The sequence below is a fragment of the Rhineura floridana genome, chromosome 2 (assembly GCF_030035675.1).
Source record: "Rhineura floridana isolate rRhiFlo1 chromosome 2, rRhiFlo1.hap2, whole genome shotgun sequence".
Classification (NCBI taxonomy): Eukaryota; Metazoa; Chordata; class Lepidosauria; order Squamata; family Rhineuridae; genus Rhineura; species Rhineura floridana.
The window spans coordinates 203,684,515-203,696,762 of NC_084481.1; the positions used below are offsets into that span (position 1 = coordinate 203,684,515).

General features: G+C 40.2%; 1 protein-coding gene across 10 annotated transcripts in view; it reads right to left on the reverse strand.

The window, feature by feature from the left end:
• Positions 1–12,248, reverse strand: part of EML5 (EMAP like 5) — a 240,719-nt gene that overhangs the window by 205,745 nt on the left and 22,726 nt on the right. Inside the window, exon 3 of one of the 10 annotated variants that reach the window (XM_061611916.1) lies at positions 8,388–8,536. The exons of 8 other annotated variants lie outside the window; for them this stretch is intronic. The gene's annotated coding sequence lies outside the window, so the exon portion shown is untranslated. Of the gene's footprint in view, positions 1–8,387; positions 8,547–12,248 lie in introns of all 10 variants that reach the window. One more of the 10 variants, XM_061611915.1, reaches the window with a different exon arrangement.

Here is a 12,248-nt window from a genome sequence, read left to right on the forward strand (position 1 = left end):
CAGGGCAGACTGATTTCATAAGCACCAGCCCTGCTTATGAAACTCCCTCCTAAGGAATATGTGTCTGGTCCCCTCAATTACTGTTTTAAAAAGTCTTTTTAAAACCACTTCATTCAATTCTTCTGTTTTATTGGTCATGCCATTTGTTTTAATGATGTTTTATTGCTATAGCTTATGAGTTAAAGTGTATATAACATAGCTGCCTGGATTATATTTTTAATGTATTGTTGGACTTTTGCATTTCTTTTAATTTTAATGTTTTATTATAATATAATATTATTGTGTTTTTATTCTTGATTTTTATTCATCCCCTTGAGTGGATTTGGTCCAGAAAGACAGCTTATATATTTTTTTAAATAAATAATGTATCTGCCTACCTCAAAACCTATGCAGGAAATTCCTAAGCATAAAAGAAGAGCAGATAATAAGACTGGAAAAGAGAAGGAAGAGGGGACCAGGTCATTAGGGCTCTGACAACTTTATTTTTCATTTCCTTTTCTTTCTTTTTCCCCGCCTGGAGTGCTAATAGCAATCTAAATATAGAATGGAAAACTAACTGCGACTGGCTATGATGACTGACTAATCAGAGAAAAATTGTGAGCAGTTAAGTCCTCCGCTCAGGTGAATGTCTGTGTAGCTCAAGTAACAATGAAAGAAAAAAAGACCAAGAAAAATAAACTAACCCCTATAATGAAAATATAACCAGAAAATATATGGCCTACTTTCAAGATGGCCTGTTCTCAGCCTTTGGGCAAGATTAATTATTTGGGAGAAATGGTGTTCTACATAAGATAAAAAAGGTCAGCAGCCAGAGTAATGCAGCAAAGAAATGAACACTGGCAGTATATTTTCAAGGAAATGGCTTATATACAATTACACTAAAAGAACCTGTTTCCCTCAGGGCTGTGGAGTCGGAGTCGTGGAGTCGGAGTCGGGAGCAATTTTGGGTGGAGTCGGAGTCAGAAGAAATGTCGGTAGAAATAAATGGCAAATGTATATTAACTAGTAATAACAAATTTACTGTAGTAAAATGGTAGCACAAGGCATTTCATCACCACCACGTGAATCCAGAGCTTGGAAAAGTTACTTTTTTGAACTACAACTCCCACGAGCCCAATCACTGGGGCTGATGGGAGTTGTACTTTTAAAAAGTAACTTTTCTAAGCTCTGGATTCACGTGGTGGTGATGAAATGCCTTGTGCTACCATTTTACTACAGTAAATTTGTTATTACTAGTTAATATACATTTGCCATTTATGAAGGAGTCGGACAGTAGAAAAATAGAGGAGTCGGAGTCGAAGGTCTGGCATACCGACTCCACAGCCCTGGTTTCCCTCTCCCTCAGTTTAAGATATTGTTTTAATGCACATTACAGCTTTCTCATATTTTAGTTAAAAATTTTACTGTAGTTACAAAAGGCAATAGGTTAAGTAATTAGAATCATAGAGGCGCTTAACTGGAAGGAAAGTTCTCTTGTCCACTCCCTCTAAGCAGGGCTGGCTCCAGGCATGTGGGGGCCCTTGGGCATTAGCTTGCCCTGGCCCCTCAGTGGGTGGGTGGGTGTGCGTGCACACGCGTACACACGGGCCCCCATGCCCCCTACCTATCTAGTCTTTACCATTGCCCTTATTGAAGATGGCGGCTGCGGTTTCCCTAAGGGGATTGAAGCCTCTGCCGTCATCTTTGTTGATGGCACACGTGCATGGTGCACGCACACATCTCTCCCATCAACTAAGATGGCGGCAGCGACTTCACTACCTTAGGGAAGCTGCGGCCGCCATCTTCATTAAGGGCAATGCTAAAAAGCCAACTGACAGGTACGTGGGGGGCATGGGGGGGCATGGATCGCAGAAGGGGAGTGGAGGGGCCCCTCAGGGGCTCCTGTAGCTCCAGGGCCCTCGGGCCAGTGCCCAACCTGGCCGCCCTTTAGAACCAGCCCTGCCTCTAAGGCAGGATCCTCTGGACATTATTCCCTACAAATTAAATGCAGGATAAACCACAATTTGCCATCAGCACATAGCAGGAGTGAAGTTTAGTAAACAAGATGCAAGGCACTAGCAGTTCCTGAAGAAAAGAACAAATGACTCAAGCAAGTCAACCATTCCTCACTTCTGCACAAAAAAATACCAAGGGTCACTAGCCAAACTGACCAGAAAGGAAATTATTTTAAGGCTACTTAAATGCTCATTAGACCTTGGGTGTAAAGCAGTACCCATCCACTGAGACTTCCTTTAAGCACACTTTCTTCCTGCCAGGGCTGGTGCCAGATTTGGGCAGAACAGTCTCAATGGGCCTACCTCTCCGCTGTTGCCACTACCTCTCTCTCTAAACACAATTAACACCACCTCCTGGAAGCAGAGGAAATAAAGCATGTAGAGCTTACAGCTTCTCCTTGTTCTTCTCACAGCTGGCTTATTCAGTGAGGACAGGTGAGCAGCAAGGTGGAGCAGTGGGGCCAGCAGCTTTCATGGATTGGTAGTGGGCTCTCTACTGGTGTGTGGGCCTTGGCATGTGCCCTTTTATGCCTACCCCTGACACCAGCCCTACCACCAACTAATTCTCACTTATGAAAACCCCTTTCTGTTACCAATTTCATGATATTTCAACAAGCTCATGCTTGGGAACCTATGTTTGTTATGCAGTTTTATTGGGAAATATATTCTCCCTATCCAATGTCTTTTCTGCAGCTGTGACATCTCCTGATACCCCAAAGATGGGGAAGGGCACAGAATCTACCAAAATGCTAATGCTAATGAAAGCAATGTTTATTTCTTTATTAATGTTTATTTCTTTAGTGAAAAGGAATCCAGAAATATAGGGCTTTTTCCCATTGAAATAACCTTAAGATCAGTAATGCAGAACCTGAGGCCCTCCTGTAGTACATAAATCCTATAGAAATCTACAGTTAATTTTACTTGTGTGTGTGTGTTGAACAGAAATGCTAATTCGCTGACTGGCATTGTTTATATAAAACTGTGTTTGCAAAATAACTGGGAAAATCAGGCGTTATTGCAATGTATCAAACTATGTTGCAGATGTACAAGGTCAATATGAACATAACAAGTGTGAAAAACAATCTCCTAATATGGTTATCAGGAGGAAATGGGCATGGATTAGTGATGTAATTATGATGATAATGATGCATGCATAATTAGTAAAACAAAGTTGATAAAAAGACCAGCAATGCATAGTTTTGCGAGAACCAGCCCTGACTGCTTCTCCCTTGCAAGTGTATTCAATAAACCTGCTGCATCCACTTCGGTTGTTCTCAATTATTATTAGGCAAGTTAATTGGGGATTCGAACCCAGCCTCAAGGCCCATGCCTTAGGGGCGTTTATAACAATGGCGACTCCGCCAGGACGATCTTTAGTGATCCTCTCTGCCTTGGACGTAATCTGTGGAGAAGGGGGGAGCTCCAGACTGATTGAGTCTGCCCTGTATCCACGAGAGCGTACCAGGACCTAGAGGTGTCACCATGATCATCCCATAGTAAACCGAACTGGAAAAAGGCACAGGACGTGAATTTCGCCTCTCTTTTGGTAAGGCACCCATTGGGTTAAACTGTGTGAAAGTGAGTGAAAGTAGTGAGTGTCGTAAATCATCTGTCTGTTGTTTCGTCTCAGACACTTCCCCCGGTAGACAGAGAGGCTACCCCCGGAGTCGTAAGTCATCTGCAAAGGGCAGAGGGGACTGGACACGGGAGAGATGGGGCAAAGTGCTTCGAAGCAGGATGGGGCAGAGGGGACTGGGCACGGGAATCCCGGAGTCGTACGTCATCTGCAAAGGGCAGAGGGGACTGGGCACGGGAAAGTTAAGAAAGGGTTTGGAAAGAGTCAGAAGAGAAAGAGTGATTGGAAAATGACACCCCTTGAATGTATTTTGCAAAATTTCTCTGAGTTTAAGAAAAGTGTTGTCTCTTCTGGAGGGCCGGTCCCGAATGAAGAGCAGTTGTCAATGTTTTGTAATGAAGCATGGGTGGAGCTGGGTATTGATTGGCCATTGGGAGGAACGTTTAACTTCACTAAGGCTCGGCAGTTGGAAGCTACCCTCTTTAAGATGCTGCCAGGCGAAACAACTTCGTGGTGGCATGCATAGGGTTAGAAAGAGCCATCTGCCCAGACCCCCCCCCACAAGAATGTGCGCTGATAAAGGCGCGGGCTCAATGTAAAATTAATGAGGGGAAGAAATTGGAAATTAAGCCCCCAGTCTTTCAGGTAAAGCCACTAGTTTAAACTCCGTTACCTCAAATTCAGCCCCCAACGTTTTGGAACTTTGTCTGTGTAAAATCTAAATACAGACTGTGCCTTCTCATGAAGTATTTAATCTGTTTCTTTAGTAGCTTTAGCAAACTTGTGATTTGCCCTATTTGTCAGGAGCCTTAGTTTCCAGAACACACACACATGCATAACATCACCAGACTTTCTTACCCTCCTTGGGAGGAGGGGGAGAGAGAAAAGAAAAATTTTAAAACCGAGGCTTGAAGAAAGGAAGAGGGGTGAGGAACATCAGAGCTCCCACACACATGCACGTTTCCCAAGGAATGTACTCAAGGACAGCAGGGACAGAACCGGAGAGATTTTGAATCTCGGTGTAAGACCTTGAGACCAAATTCCTTCCTGGTTTTGGATCAGAGCCCGCATGGCTTCAGCTGTATTCAACTGCCTGCTCTGGGCATAGGAGAGGTAACAGGATCCTTTGATTTTTTTAAGTTTAAAGTTATGAATGAGTTAGGAGAGGAATGAATGATAGTGGTTAATCCAGATGTTAAGGTGTACGTCATTTGTCTGCGTTCCTAGGTTTAGTCTCAGACAGAGAGGTTGTCACAATATGGGGGCTAGGTAGTAAGAGGAAAGGGAGTTGGGATTGTTGTACTGTTGTGTGTTTTGTCTGTCTGTGGTAAAAACAGTATTTTGGGGTTTTTTTGGAGCTCCTTTTCATTATTCTGGTATAGCGTTAAGAAATTTAGAGTATAAGTATGTTGTGGTATTTATGAATGCAACTTTAATCGTCTCTCTTTCTCTTGTATTTTTTTCTGTGTAAGATTTGATTATATTTATCCATGGTGGGTCATGGTGAGAAGAACATTTTCACCTAATGTTTTATTTCCTTGGGGGCTTCCTTCTCTATCAAATTTCTTAGAGTTGGAATCTCCAGTCTGTGTGTACAGTGGATTGATTTTTGTTCTATAATGGTTTAGAATGAAGTATGATGTAATATAATATGTTACGAAAAAGAGGTGTATGAATCGAGTACTCATGTGTGAATGTGTGAAGGTTTCTTGAAATGTCTATTGCTGTTTAAAGAACCTCTGTTCCTTTAGCGGTCTTTGAAGTAAAGTGTGAAAGAACTTGCTCTGTTTGTTTAAGCAAGTGATTAAAAGACAGCTGAGGAAAGTATCTTTCAGTGCTTGATAAATGTTTCTGTGCACATAGATCATGATTAAATTACAGGAATCAGTTCCTGTCTGACCCAAGATGTTTTTGCTGGCACCTGCAAGGGAATTTATGCATTTTTGTATAAGGTTAAAAGTCTATTGTTAACTCCTTTATTATTTCCTAAGGGAATCTCTTCCTTTTGGCACTTTGACAAGGAGGCATAGTTCTGAAGTATTTTTATGTAAAAGCTTTTTGAACCATTGGCTGTTTTCTTTACATAGTTTAAGTGTTAAGAATGTTTTGCTCTTGGGATGTTTTTGGCTTTTTAGATCCCTTGTGATGGGGTCTACAGAATTTGGCTATGGATGTCAACACCATAAGAATCTAGGAAGATGATAGTTTGGAATCCCATCAAAATTGCTTTTCTCTTAAAATGATTGTTGTATTTTATTGCTCTTTTACGCTAAGTATTGAATCAAGTATATGGGTGCATGCATTTTGTGATTATATTGTTACTGATGAGTAATATGTGATTTTTCATTTAAAGTCCCTGTATGGACCATCCAGAGAATAGATCTGTTTCAACACCTCAAATCCATTGCATTATGGTCTAGCTGATCTTCAGAAGTTACTTTCTCATCCTAGCAGTTAAATATGGGAGAGCAAGTTACATTTTACATAGCACATGATTGCCATACAGTCACTTACATGATAGATAAGTACTTATAGATATAGGCACATGGATGACTTTGAATTCCCTGTTTGGTTGGGGAGAAGGCGCCAAAAGAGGTTTAACCTTTATAATACACCCCATTGTGGTGATTTTGGTATCTGGCCCTTGTAATATGGATCTATCTTATGGCACAGTTATACCCTGGAAGTCAGCATTGGAGCCTGGGGGCAGAACTGTGAAAGGACTATACGTCTACATTTCAAAGAGGGGGGAGTGATACGGCTTGGCTAACCCCATTTTGGTTAAGGCGGAACCCAGGAGGTGTAAGGCCAAGAGCTATAGCTCCCACCCCATTCTCACATACCCCCAACTGTTGGTATGGCTGGTAATGTGTTCTAGAGGTTTGTGTACAGGAAAACAAGGGCAGAGTTAAACGTTGTTGCATAAATGTTATTCCTTGGCGTGTACACTCCCTACATACAGTGAATCTCATTGTTCGTTACAAAGAGCCTTAGTTGTCTTTAATGCCAATTAAAAACATACATGCAGATATACACGAACGCATAAGTTTTCTGGCCTGAATTAATGGAAAAAGCATTCAAGACAGTGATACAATTTAGAAGTAACTTTCCTGTGTTAGCCATTTAAGCAAAAAGGTAGTTCAAGCATTTAGTGTAGCAAAGCTCTCCACAAGAGGAAGAAGCCATATGAAAGTAAACTTTCAAGGGCTTCTTGAGGGGGGAATTGTAGTACATAAATCCTATAGAAATCTACAGTTAATTTTACTTGTGTGTGTGTTTTGAACAGAAATGCTAATTCGCTGACTGGCATTGTTTATATAAAACTGTGTTTGCAAAATAACTGGGAAAATCAGGCGTTATTGCAATGTATCAAACTATGTTGCAGATGTACAAGGTCAATATGAACATAACAAGTGTGAAAAACAATCTCCTAATATGGTTATCAGGAGGAAATGGGCATGGATTAGTGATGTAATTATGATGATAATGATGCATGCATAATTAGTAAAACAAAGTTGATAAAAAGACCAGCAATGCATAGTTTTGCGAGAACCAGCCCTGACTGCTTCTCCCTTGCAAGTGTATTCAATAAACCTGTTGCATCCACTTCGGTTGTTCTCAATTATTATTAGGCAAGTTAATTGGGGATTCGAACCCAGCCTCAAGGCCCATGCCTTAGGGGCGTTTATAACACTCCCGATCTTGTTGGACTCCAATTCCCATCGGCCCCAGCCAGTGTGACTAATGTTCAGGGATAACGGGAGTTTAATTCCATAGGGTCCTTATCCCTGCTTTAGTAATTTGTCACACTGCAACCTGAAGGACTCTTTTTGAGGGAATAATTGAGAGTCAACTTCTGTCAGTCTTGGATAGGGATGGGATCCATTGGCCAGAGCCAGTTTGAAAGTATTCCATTGACCTAATAGACTGGTGTCAATTCGACTTTGTTCTTTGTCTGCTAGCCACTGCTCTTACCAATCCATTTGTTTCCCTCGCAAAAAATATTGATATTAATATCAATATTTTAAAAGAAATATCAATATTTTAAAATAAATATCAATATTTTAAAAGAAATATCAATAAATGAAAGGAAATATCAATAAAATTATTGTTTTTAATATTGACATTTTAGAAGCAGATTTTTTTTAAAAAAATCCATTTTCAAAAATAGTCACAGAAAATCAGTACATAAAAATCTGATCCATAATGATAGAGAATAAACAAATTAATGGAAAATTTGGAACCAAATTCGAACTGAATGGAATTCTAGCACATCCCTGCTCTTGAATGAAACTGATTTCATCTGCCCTGGACTCCTTTGGGAGGAAGGATGGGATAGAAATGAAATAACAAATAAAAATAAAAATAATGTAGATCCATTTCAATTGGGTTTCAGGCCTGTGTTTGGAAAGGAAATTGCCTTGGTTGCCCTGCAGGAAGACCTCTGCCAAGAGTGGGAGAGGGGAGTAACTTTGTTGATTCTTTTGGACCTCTTAGCAGCTTTTTATACCATCAATCATGATATCTTTCTGGATAGGTTATCTGATCAAATTTAAATTTGGGGGTACTCTTAGATCCAGCATTGTCACTGGATGCACTAATAGTCTCAGTGGCTCAAAAAGCTTTTTATAAACTTAAGCTAGTATATCAACTGATAAGAGTTATCTACACCCTGGTAACCTCCCATTTGAATTACTGTAATGCATCATACATGGAGCAGGCAAGCAAAAAAAAACAAAAAAAAACAGGAAATTGTGTAGCCACCATCCCTTCTTGCCTTTCTTTCCCTCATTCTCCTGTACACCTTCTTCTCTCACCTTCTTAGCAAGTGGGATTTTATTACTGTCCAATGACAGGAAAGGGAAGAGGGATAGCAGGGGAACCAGATGAAGACTCAGATGGGAGGTATATGAGCTGCACAATTTTCCACTGCATCATTCTCTAGGTTGCACTCTTGCAAACCTATCTGGTATATCCTCGAGAAAGAAACAGTTTTAGATACTTCATTAAAGGATTCATCTACTTAAGCACACTCTGTGACTGCCTGGTTATCTTCCAGCTAGTTAACTATTTCTTAGCATACAACAATGGTAATAGGAAACATGTCATCACATATTCACACATGTTTATTTTCTTACTGTACTTCTGCAATCAATAATAAAATCCATAAAACAGAAAAATAAGTCAGAAAGGGAAAAAAGTATTGTGATGGGAATCAGGGGCACCAGCAAAACATTTCGATTTCATTGTCACTCTGCAAGGCACTGATGGCAGGAGCTGATATACTCTACAGAGAGCCAGACTATGGGACACTAGGGAATATGATAACTCAGGGTGGAACTTAACATTATATTAAGAGAGATGGAACTGCCACCACTGTATCTCTCTCCTTCTCTTCCTAAAAACATCTAGTCTAGTGCAGTACTACATACATATTGATGTGCGTTGCACCATTCCCATATCACATCACTGGCTGGGGGTGGGGAAATACACAGAATATTGTGTTAAACCACACATTATTAGGAAGACAATGGAAAGGCTTATTGATTGATTGATTGATTGCACTTGTATACCGCCCCATAGCCAAAGCTCTCTGGGCGGTTTACAGCAATCAAAAACATTAAAACAAATATACAATTTAAAACACATATTTTAAAAACAATTTAAAACAAAATTTTAAAATTTAAAACAATATAAAAACAGTTTAAAACACATATGGAGTGATGGCAGCTCCTTTATTATTATTTATTATACATCCCACCTTAATCATCTTACACCAGATAAAAACAATAAAATCAAGTAACACAGCATAGGTAGGAAAAAAGTAATATCCCCACATCAAAAATCAAACTCAAAGGAAGAAACTTGGGACGATGCACAACAAATGAGAAAAAGCTATCCATTTGTTGTACTAAAATTGATCACCTAGGAAAATCATTAGAGTCACTAAATAGAAAGAACAACTCTCAAATGAGTTATTTTATTACATATGTGGGATTTTACTACACACAGCAAACTACATATTTATTTATTTATCATTTTATTTATATCCCGCCCTTCCTCCCAGCAGGGATACTACCTAGCTCAATAAAAGAGATGAACAATTCTTTAAATTTATATTGGTACAGAAATTAGTGGTGGAATTTCTCACCTTCAAATAACATCAGCAGAACACTGCTTGCCCATCCTAATTTCTTGAAATAATTGCTTCCAGGCTGCATCCTGCATCCATTCACATGCCATTAAGTCCCACTGATCTCTCAAGAATTTAAATATATACTACAGGGTGTATCTTGCACAGAATTGCAGCCAAAGTGAGTATTTTTCATTCTCAGTGGGGAAAAATATTTCCACCATATTTTCCACATCCAACACATAAGGTTTGGAGAGTCAGCTTTATTTATTTATTCAGAGGATTTATACACCTCCCTTTGCACAAGCCACAGGCAGTTTACAACAAAATCAGACAACATAAAAAGAAAGTTTAAGATCCAGAAAATAATATAACCTCCAAATACATAACATAAGCAAATATAACAATAAGAGCCGCAATGATCAGTTTATCTGATAATGTTTTTCCTCCTCCAAACGCCTGTCAAAAACAGGTGCAACTTAACCAATTACCTAAAATTATATACTGTAGGTTTGAGGTCAGGCATACCTCAGACAGGGAGTTCCACATACAAGAAGCCACCACTAAAAAAGCTTTCCCCCAGGCCTCCACAACACATACATTATCATCAGCATCATTATTTTGATTTATTGCTCGCCCTTCACCCCAAGGTCCCAGGGGTCACAACAATTTCAAAGAAAACATTAAAAAACAGTCTACAACAAATTAAGATCACAAGAATAGGGTGAGACCTTAAAAAATATGCATCTCAACTGTCAAAGGCCAGGGTAAAGAGGCATACAATGAAAACTAGGTGCTAACATGCCCCCCCCGGTTTGGGTGGGAGTTCCTTAACTCAGTCCCTGCCTTAGAGAACATCCTCTCCGGGGCCACACAGACATGCTTTTGAGAGTGATTAAACTACCAGGAGGCCCCCTCTGCCAATCTTAACATCCAAGAGAGTACAGGGAAGGGTCTTTCAGTCATTTAGGGCTTTAAACACTAACATGAGCACCTTGAATTGGGCCTGCTAATGAACCAGCAGCCAATGCAGCTGTTTTAAAATAGGGGTTATATGGGATCTAAATGGAAGCCCCAGCCACTACACAGAGCACTGCATTTTGGACCTATTGACATTTCTGAGTCATCTTCAAGGGTGGCCTTATATAGAGCACATTGCAATAATCCAGTAATTACTCAAGATGGCTTGATCTACTGATGTTCAGATAACTCTTAATAAATGGAGTCCCATCCCCATCTACATTGCCTAAATAACACATCTGTTAAGAACGTGTCCCTTAATAGCTGTATTTTCCATCATTTTGGAGCTTGAGAGAACATGGAAAACTCTCAACACATGTTAAATGTTTTTGCTAATTGAACTTGATTATAATTTGAGAGAGCTATGATGATAACTGTCTCCTCAGGCAAACCTGAAATTGATAATGAGAAACTTAATGGAAAACCCAGTAGGAGAGCTAAGAAGTAGGGCCCATTTCATCACCTCTGCTCAAAGTCCAGCTGCATTGGGCTTCCACATGCCCAACTGTAACCTAGGAGTAGCCATTCCAACCTCTCTGGAAGAGATGAGGTGGTCTGCTGAAAGACCAACTCTATCAAGCATCTTCTGCCCCTGAACCGTTTCCATTTGATCACTGTAGGAACAACTGGAGCCTGAGTTTCCTTCTTTTCCTTTTCCCTCCCTCACACTTTTTCCTTGTGTCTCGTGCGTTTTAGATTGTAAGTTTGCAGGCAGGGATTGTCTTATTTTAATTGATTGTATGTAAGCCACCCTGGGAGTCTTTCTGCCTTTAGAATGGAGTACAAATGCCCAAAATAAACAAATTAGAAATTATTAAGAAATTACACACTATTTAGAAGGGCAGGAAATCGCATGGAACTTATTTTTTGTCTATTATGTGGCTAATTTATTAAATGAAATAAGGGGCTGTACCAAACTAAGCAGTTCCACTAGTGCAAGGACTTTTAGTTTGCAATGGAACTTCCCTGTCTTCTCCCCATACACCCCCTGCACCACTCATAAATCTACTCCAGAAGGTTGGGAGACCCCCAGAATAGATTTAGGGGTTATGTGAGGGGCATCAATAAATTAATCCAGTGATCAGAAAAATCCAAATTAATGGGAGGAAATGCAGGCTGTCACTTGAACGAGGATGACATGATATGGACAATGTGAAAATCATGCCCAATGGGATGCATTGAATTAACTTCATGTAAAACTGCCATGGGAAGTGTAGTTTGTGAAGGGTGCTTGGAGGAGACTCCTATTCCTCTGACACAGCTCCAGCAGCCGAACTGGTTTAAAAGTCAGCTGCTCTGACTGAAGCTCTGTGAGGGAAACAGGGCATCTCCTAGCAACTCTCAGCACCCTTCACTAACTACACTTCCCAGGATTCGTTGGGAGAAGCCATGACTGTCTAAAGTGAAATAAGGGTCTGGTGTGGATGTGGTAAGGGACAGCTTTGGTTTAAGTTTGGTGGGAGGCTACACGTGCCTGCCATAGAATAAAAACATGGGGTAAAACCCTGAAAAACAATGATTCTGT